This window comes from Theropithecus gelada, chromosome 6 (genome assembly GCF_003255815.1).
Source record: "Theropithecus gelada isolate Dixy chromosome 6, Tgel_1.0, whole genome shotgun sequence".
Lineage (NCBI taxonomy): Eukaryota > Metazoa > Chordata > Mammalia > Primates > Cercopithecidae > Theropithecus > Theropithecus gelada.
In genome coordinates, this window is record NC_037673.1 from 128,887,971 (window position 1) to 128,896,011 (window position 8,041).

The following is an 8,041-nucleotide window of genomic DNA, read 5'->3' on the forward strand; positions in this document are numbered from 1 at the left end:
CAGGCTGTTGTAGAGCTAGCGGCGAAGGGGAAGTACAGGGCGGCTGCTCCGCCCCACCCTCTCCGGCCGGGCGCCACCGCCCCGGGGCCACCACGGGCCCGCCCCGCGCGCTCCCAATCCACCCCTGCTCCGGCTGGCCCGGAGGAGGGCTGCCCTGGACAGCCCGGCACCCCCGCAGCCTCTCCTCTCACTCCGCCTTCTCCCAGCCGGCTGGCTCCTGGGGCCATCTTTTCACCCTCCTGGCGGGGTGGGGGCGGGGGTCTATCTCCTGAACGCAGGTGAGGGGATCGCCCGGGCACTTGCCGCCCTCTCCAGGGGGAACACCGGCCGAATCTCCCGACTGGCAGCCTGGCTCCTCAAGCTTGCCAGTGGGGTATCAAGAAGGGAGAGTTTCAGTCCTAGCACTACCCCTGTTTTTAGGGTTGACCCCCTCCCTCCAGGTCACTCACCTGCCCTGGGGAAGTGAAGGAAGCAGAAAGCCTACCCTGCACCGTGTGCTGTCTGGGGCTGCTGAACCAGGGGAAATCTCAACTTGGCCGCTGCTGGCACAGCCCCCAAGGGGCTCAGGACCTCCGTTTTTCAACCATAAAATAACAGTAGCCCTACCTTGATGGTTTGCTGTGATGGAAAGAGATTGTAAAGCACTATGCTCCACTCGGGCAACAGACGCTGAGTAGTTTTCAAGGTCGCCGTTCCAGGGTCTAATAGTGACCAGGATGACACCCCACCCCTTTTTGGTCTGCCTCCCTGGGACTCCCCCTGGCTGGCCTTAGGGAACAGAGGAGGAGAAGGGGTTCAGAGAAGCCCAGATGGCTGAGTGAGAGTGGGGGTGGGGTAGTTCTGATTCCTCCTAATACTCCTGCCTCAGGCCACCTCCAGAGCCTCCCTGTGGCCCGCGTATGGGAGTTCCTCAATGGAAGTATTGCTGTCATCTCTGAGTCCCCAGGGCTTGGCCCAGAGAGGTTCTGGGCAGCATGGAGGAATTAGCTCAGGGCTGATCAACGCCATGGACCTAGCGAAAGGGTTGGGGAACCCATGTCCTGTGTTCCTTGGTAAGGGCCCCTACTTAACTCTCGCTCACAACTAGTCCCCGCCCCACTTATAGTCCTAGAGACTTGACTGGGTGTTCATTTTCCATCCAAAACTGTGGCCCAGGAGGCTTCTTCCTTCATCTCTCTAAAGCTCCTGACTCAGAAGTAAGTTACTCTCCCAGGCATGTCATTTCCTTCACCCCAGCTCTCCCTGCAGGGCAGCACCCCATTTTGCGGGCTATAAATAGACACCCTCATGCAACATTCGACTTGCCAGTCACTCTACTACCTCCCTCCCGTAGAGGAAATGCATGGGTTAATCCTATTCTGGTGCATTGCAATCTGAGTGCTGTGACCGATGCCAAACCTGGCATCAGTACCAGCAGAAATGGGCAAAACTGTCTACCAGATAGAGGTGAGTCAGGAGCTAGGAGAGGAAAGGAGGTAGAAGAAACTGAGGAAGGAACCTAACTGAGTGTTAAGCAAAGTGGAGGGCAATGACACTCTGGAATGGAAAGATGGGGTTTGGGGTACTTTAAGTGACAAATGGGAGTGGGGACTTGCTACAGGGACCAAGACCTTCTGAGCAAGAATGAGAGAAAACAAGTGACTCCTGAGTTGTGGGATCCTTTCTTGATACAGCAGATAGGTGCGTGTCTTGCCCCTGAGAACCTGACACACCCACTGGAAAATTCAGGATGAGATTAGGGAAAGGAAGTTTGCATCCTTGTCTCCTGATAAATTGACCACAGTGACCCTGTGAAGGCAACAGGAGACTATAAAAAGTACTTTAAAACAAAAACTTAATTTTAATTCACAGATACAGGTATGAATATACCTGTAATGTGTATGTATATTTAGCCATAATGAGCATCTTTCCATGTCATGAAATGTACTTATGCAATATCATTTGCAATAGGTATATATTATTCTTTCATAAGGATAAATAAAAATTTACCCAATTAATCCCCTATTGTAGGACAGTTAGGTTATTTCCATTTTTTCATAATACAAACAACGCTATTAGCTAAATCTTTGTGCACATCAATAATTTTTTGCTTAGGAGAAATTCCCCAGTTAGGATTTACCAATGAAACTGTCATTTACATTTACATCTTTGACCTTTTTTTTTTTTAACCTTAGGGATTCTTATTTTATTTTGAAGCCTATAAGAATCTGATTATTATGACTAGGGGTGCTATACTCCGACTCAGTGAAATAAAGCTAAGCCATGTTTAAGTACCCAACATTTTTATTGAAATGGCTTTTGATGAATCACATTCTAAGATGTAGAACATTCCCTGTGATCCCCAGCAGAACACGTAGGCTCCTGTAGGCTCTTAGTAATTCGGAGCCAGCCCTTTTCTCTCCCACCTGGTCTTCTGGGTCTTCCTTCCCTGTATCTGGTTGTGATTTCATAGTCCAGGACCAGACTTTTGTTGCCCCAACCTCCCCCTGGGCCTCCCTGCCTATCAGTCCTGCCCAGGTAGATGGGGAAAATGGTGCTTCTGCACTGGAATGATCTCCCTAACTTGGATGATCTCCTTAACACTCAGGGCCACCCAGGAGCCTTCTGAGCTCCCCTACATTCAGCCCCACATTCAAATCTTTGCTCAGTCTGGTCCTGGCGTCCCATTCCAACCATCTGTCCCTGACAGCTTCCCTACCCTTGGCAGTAGGAAAGATGAAACTAAAGGGGGATGAAAAGAGAACACAGGATTTGAGTCTGAAAGCCTGAGTTCTTATTGTGCTTTTTCCACTTGCTATGTGATCTTAGCAAGTTACTGTCCCTCTCTGGGGCTCAGTTCTCTTATCTGTAAAATAGAGATCATCTGTCTCCATCTCTCCTAAATATAAAATTAGACTATCAAAATTATTCCCAAACTGTAAGACATAAGTCAAATGAAATGTATGAACAGGAACGCATGAACCTTTCCCTGTGTTTCCATTCTCTGAACACACTGTGTTTGTCCCCTCATCCCTATCTCCTCAGGATACTTGGCAACACTAGTCCTCTCTCAATCTCCCTCTCCCTTGCCCACCCCACCACTTCAATCTCTGTGTCTTTTTTTAAGGCCCAGAGCATATGCCTGATCTCTTCAAAATACCCGCAAAGCAATCAACCAGAAGTCCTTTCTTTTCCCTCCTTGGACCCCTTTGGTTCTTAACTTTCATGTGTTGCCTTTTCACCACTAGTCACTTTATACGTGGTGGGAAAAAACTCTGGGGAACAAAGTCTACATTTTTTCTGTGAGAAAAATAACTCTACGTGTTTTCTGTGGGAAATCTTAGCAGGTTCCTCATGCCCAGCAGCTGAAGCGAGCTAGGGATTAGCTGAGGGTAGCCAGCACCCTGTACTGCGCGAGGTCTTCCTTACAGATACCTCTCATCCATACCCTCACTCGATGAGGGTGAATTCATTGTGTGGCCTGTCTGTATTGGGGCCTGGATTTTTCTGTGCTGGCAAGAGGAGGCTAACTGCCTGGCAGGGCCTCCTTTGAAGTGACTTCTGCAATCAGGATGCTGAAGGCAAGATCATCTCACACACACATTCACACACCCTGTGGGAGCCTCTACCCTGACAGACAATTCTTATCCCCAGTTCCCTCCCTCAGGCTCTCAAAACACTGTTCACCCCCTAACTGGGCTGCAGTTAGTCCTGAAGCCCAGAAACATGGCTCCCAATGTGTCACCATGCACACACACATCCATGCACAGGGCCACACGGACCACACTAAGGTGATGCTGCCATCCTTGCTCTCCCCCGCAGAGTGCCTACCATGAGAGTTTGTGAGCGCTGAGGAGCAGGTGCCAGTGAGGTTTGAACGAGGTGTTTTATTGTTTTGTTTTGGTTGAGGTGGAGTCTTCCTCTGTCACCCAGGCTGGAGTGCAGCGACGTGATCTCGGCTCACTGCAACCTTTGCCTCCCCGGGTTCAGCAATGCTCCTGCCTCAGCCTCCCGAATAGCTAACCCGCCACCTCGCCCAGCTAATTTTTCTATTTTTGGCAGAGATGGGGTTTCACCACATTGGCCAGGCTGGTCTCCAACTCCTTACCTCAGGTGATGCACTGCCTCGACCTCCCAAAGTGCTGGGATTACAGGCAAGTGCTGGGATTACGGGCAAGTGCTGGGATTACAGGCGTGAGCCACGGCGCCTGACCTGAACTAGGTTTTTGACTGGGATACCTGCTACCTGTGGAGCCTGCTACCCAGAGAGGGGGCCACAGTCCCCAAAGGAGACAAACACCCCCCAGCATGCCTTCCAGCCTTCCAGGTGCAGAAGTAGTAGGGCTCTCTGAAATGCTCAAAGCCTTCATCTCTATTTTCACAGAAACCTGAGAGGCAGGCAGTCCTAAACTGTGAATTGCAGAACACAAGCCAGAAATAAAAGCATCCAAAAGCTTGAAGGCAGAATCCAAGGGTCATCACCCTGCCTGCAAGGAGCCTAATTGGTGAGAAAGAAAGTCCCTTAATTCATTCAACATATATGAATCGGCCGGGCGCGGTGGCTCAAGCCTGTAATCCCAGCACTTTGGGAGGCCGAGGCGGGTGGATCACGAGGTCAGGAGATCGAGACCATCCTGGCTAACATGGTGAAACCCCGTCTCTACTAAAAATACAAAAAACTAGCCGGGCGTGGTGGCGGGCGCCTGTAGTCCCAGCTACTCGGAGGCTAAGGCGGGAGAATGGCGTGAACCCGGGAGGTGGAGCTTGCAGTGAGCCGAGATCGCGCCACCGCACTCCAGCCTGGGCAACAGAGCGAGACTCCGTCTCAAAAAAAAAAAAAAAAAAAAACATATATGAATCGCACGCAGGCCTGCTTTTCAGTCAACCCCAGGTTTGGTCCTGGAGATACACTGGGGCACCAGACCAGCCCCTCCCCTCTCAAAGGTTTGGCAAAAAATGCTGTATGACACAGCAGAATAAACGTTGTATTGTTATAAAATTCCTAAACGCAGAATGGGGGGCTGAAGCTGGCTGGAAAATCACTAGGGGGTCATGATGGAATACTGAGCCAAGGAACTGCTCCAGTGCTCAGGGCTGTTCCGGAACCCCCTGAGAGCAGGGCGGGGTGACAGTGTGGGCTGCCGCTGATGGCCGCTGCGGAGCTTCATTTCTTATAAACACCACCGTTGGGAGGAAAGAGAACTCAGCTCCCCGTCAGTCCCGTGGGGCCCGGAGGCTGGGGGAGGCTCCCGGGCCAGGCCCAGCGGCCGCGACCTGGAGCAGGGATTGATGGGATCAGCACTCTCCTCCCCCGCGCCAATGGGTGCTGCAGAACGGCCCACGCCCACTGCCGTTCGCCCGGGGCTCCCCTGGCAGGCTTCTTGGTCTTTGTGGGGGCTGCAGCACCTCCACTTCACCGTGATGTGGAGTCCTTCGCCCCCAGGTGACCCACGCTCCACAGCCCCGGCCAGAACTTGGGGTGGGGGGCGGGGGGTGTTTGATGGGGAGGGGGCACAGTCCTTTCGGGCCAACTTCCACATTCCTGCTCCGCCCAGGCCGGGGGTGAGTCGGGGTGAGCAGCCGGCTCCAAGCTGGCCGGCTTCCTGGAAAGGGAGGGCCAGCGGGAGAACTGCAAATCCTCCCAGCCCTGGTGGCTGCCCGCCTCCTCCCTACCCATTCCTCCCCACCCCACTTCCACCCCTACTCCCCAGCAAGCTGGCAGCCCCGCCCCTGCCAGGCGGCTCACCTGCCCGCGACCAGGGCACTTCCTCCTCCTTCCCCGCCCAGCCTCCCGCTACAAGCCATGGGTTTGCAGCCGGGTCAGCAGCTACAGGCTGTGTGACCTCAGGCAAGTTGCTAAACTTCTCTGTGCCCATTATCTCCCCCTGCGAGATGGAGCTAGCAACAATCGGGGTGCAGAGCTTTCCGCGAACACCGCTGCACTTCCCTCTTCCCTGCTCCACCACCTTCCCCTTCCGCTCGGTTTGGCAGGGGCACAGGGGATGCACAGAAAAGGCGCCGGACTGTAAATTGCCGCAGGGGAAGGCCGTGTTGCGTCCCTCGCCGGGGCACTGCCCTCCGTTGCAGCCTGAGACTTGGGTTAGACCCGCGGCTTTCCCGTTGGAGGTGCGGGTAGTGCTGAGCTGCTGGACTGACGCTGCCCGCCGGGGGTCGGCGCGCAGGCACTCAGATGGCTCCCACCTCAGCCTGGGCCTCGCAGCTGGCGGTGGGGCGGGGCGCAGGCGCTGGGTAGGGGAAGGCTTGGGTCCGGCCACCCAGTGGGGGTCAGCCCCAGCGCCGGTTTCCGCGGGGCCGCGCCGGAGGGGCGGAATCTGGGTTTCGGTTTCTTGCAAACGCGGCGGCAACAGGGAAATCGAGGAGTTTCCGGGAACTGAACTGCGCTGGGAGCGCTAAGGTCTGCGCAGCGGCGGGGGCAGGGGGACGGGCGGGCATCCAGTGTTACCGGCCAGTGGCCAGCTGGAAGTTCCAGCGGGAGCTGGGGAAAACCGGCCCCGGAAAAGCCCCACCTGAATGCACCTGCCCCCAGCCCTCTCCGGATGGTGTTCACGCTGAGGGTGGGGGTGTGAAGGCTGGACCTGCCTGCAGGGGTGGCCTTTAGGGAATGAGGGAGGAAGTTCTACAAGCCGAGGGCTTTGAGGGTGTGCACGTGGGGAAAGAGGGGACTGTGAGCAGCCAGGTGGGAGCTAAGGAATTGGGATATCCCCTCAAATGGCTGAGGTCTCCAGCTGTCCCCTCATTGTCACATCCCATCTTATTATCCTTATATGATGAGGTCTCCCTACTGAGATCATCTCCGTAGTGTCCTCTTTTGCTTATTTGTTGGAGGATTTCCCTGAACATGACTTGGAGCCCTTGAGAGTGAGCCCTGACTGTCTGGTCTAGCCTCCTGGATCTAGAACCCGCTAACCTCCATCAGGGGCTTGTGATTGTTTACTGAGGGAAGGAGTAGGGTGAGTTCGAGGCATCTGTGGGGTCCCTATGCCTTCTGACCTGCTTCCCCACAGGACCCCTAGCCCACTCAGGTCCTGCCATGTCCCCAGTTGAAGGAAGCCCCACTCTGCAGGAGAGGCCTTGGCTTTGTGGGAGGGGCTTCCCTTGTAATTCCCTGAGAGCTGCTTTCCAGCTGGGGTGGCTGGACAGAAGGCGGACTGCAGTCATCACAGAGGAATGCTGGCCGTGGGGTCGGCCACTTCCTTCCCTCCCCAGGGCTTGGAGCTCAGGCCAGGGATTATGGTGGGTTGGCCCTGGATCTGAGACAAGAAGGCTGGGAGTTTGGGCTGCAGAGGGAGAGTCCAGTACCCTCCCTGATCTCTGCAGCCCACAGCAGTACCTGGGGTCAAGGTGGACAGTGTCACCAGCAAGCCCATGTTTCCTAAATGCATGCCTTTGAGACCACAAGTCTATGGTAAGGATCTCTTTCCTTACGGCCCTGAGACCACGGCTCTTGGAAAGACATAAATCAGACTAAGTGGAGCTCCCTCAGTCCAGAAGAGCTGGGGCTGGGGCAGGTAGCAGTGGTGGCTATTCTGGAAGCAGCCAGCTAGCCAGTGGAAGGAAAGGCAGAAAGATCTCCCTAGCATCCCTGTATGGGCCAACACTGACTTTCATCAGCCCAGGCTTAGGATCAGGGTGGCTGGCCTGGGAGAGGGCCAGGGAAAGTCCAAATACTGCAAGAGTGGAGCTTGTGCCATGAGCACCTGGCAACCCTGGTGACTCAGCCTGGGAATCCCAACTCCAGGGGCAGCCCTGGAAATGAGGCTCAGGACAGTGAAGGAGTGCCATTGAGGGGCCCAGCAACTATGGCAGCTTTTAGTGAGGCCCCAGATCAAATAGGTTGTTGTCCCTTCTTTCTCCTGTGGCCCAGGGTTAGAACCAGTGATGCTGGTCCTCTGCCCAGTCCAAATAGTATTTTTGATCCATAGAACCCAACCCTCATCCTAGCCCATAAATTTGACCTGGGAGAGGACCTGGTCCTCAGAATGTCTGTGTTGGGCTCCATTTGATGTCACATCTTAGAAACAGTAGATGTAGCTCAAGCTAA